The following is a 1,349-nucleotide window of genomic DNA, read 5'->3' as shown; positions in this document are numbered from 1 at the left end:
GTGGAGTCTACTTTGAAACAGAGTAAAGCTACTTCCCCAGATTCAGAATCAGAAGCATTAGTGTTACCTTTATCGGAGATTGACATCTCGTCTTTCCGGCGACCCGACTTAGATTCCGGTACCCTCTTCGACCCGGGCCTACTGGCCGCCTTTCGGCAAGCGGTGATTGAGTATATGAGATTGAGTGAAGACCCTCTCTTGGGCTTCCAAGAGAAACGTCCACCTGGGAGCTTCGACTAAGTAATTCTCTACACCACAAGCCTTCGAGGGATACGCAAGACGTTCGACGATTGCAACAGCATCCGCTTTCTGTTAGAGAGCTTTCGGGTTGTGTATTTCGAGCGTGATGTGTCAATGCACATGGAGTTCAGACAAGAGCTTTGCAGCATTTTGGGTTGCAACTCGGTTCCTCCTAAGCTTTTCATAAAGGGGAGATACATTGGGGGAGCAGAGGAGGTTCTGGCGCTTCATGAGCAAGGAAAGCTGCGGCCGCTCCTTGCTGGAGTGCCGTTGGATCTATCACAAGGATCATGTCAAGGTTGCGCTGGAGTTCGGTTTGTGGTTTGTTTCAAGTGCAATGGAAGTCACAAGCTCATTGCCGACAAGGGAGAGTCTAATGTGTGCCCGCAGTGCAATGAAAATGGGTTGATTATATGCCCCTATTGTTGCTGAACTTGAAACCAGGTTCTTACTGTAATTGTTGTTGTATCAGTTCCTTCTCTGTGTATCTTCACCATTTGATTCTTTTGATTACAAGTTTTTGGTTATATTTGTATGTTAATATACTATATATTCTTTCAATTATTTTTACGAAGTTCTTGGGCTCGTCCCAGATTCGCTATGTAAAATTTGAAATAAATAAATTGATCATTCTTTCTGTTTCAGCAAATGAAATATGAAATAACAGAATATGTTGTAGGGAATGTGGAGATTGCTCATATATAGTAAAAGCATCTCCAATAGTTCCATCAAATATGAACTCTGAATCTTAAAGTTAGGCGAAAGTTACAAAATAATGATCTGTATCCCACTCCTAAATTTAGTTATTCACTAGCTGATCTTAAACCCGAGGAGGGAGAAAGTGTCTTGAAAACTCGGCTTGGTGTTTTATTGGTTGGATTGTTGGCTGACATAACCTACTAGAGATCCACAATCCTAACAAAAATAGATTTAAAACATAACTGATCCCAGTTGCTGTTACAGAAATATGCATAACAATGTAAATTGGTTTACATGTGATGGGTGTGGAAGTCAATGAGTTGTTGAATGTGGAGACGTTAGTGTGAGGAAGATATTATGTCCAACTGTTGAAGAGGAGGTACTTTTTTTTTATTTTTATTTTTGGTTTG

At 41.0% G+C, this 1,349-nt stretch overlaps 1 pseudogene; it reads left to right on the top strand.

Annotated features, from left to right (window-relative positions):
• The first annotated feature begins 174 nt into the window (after positions 1 to 174).
• Positions 175 to 672, top strand: LOC101312781 (annotated as a pseudogene).
• Positions 673 to 1,349: the final 677 nt, after the last annotated feature.

The sequence above is a fragment of the Fragaria vesca genome, linkage group LG7, assembly GCF_000184155.1.
Source record: "Fragaria vesca subsp. vesca linkage group LG7, FraVesHawaii_1.0, whole genome shotgun sequence".
NCBI lineage: Eukaryota > Viridiplantae > Streptophyta > Magnoliopsida > Rosales > Rosaceae > Fragaria > Fragaria vesca.
The sequence above is the reverse complement of the archived record's forward strand: the minus strand, read 5'-3'. Positions and strand labels throughout refer to the sequence as shown.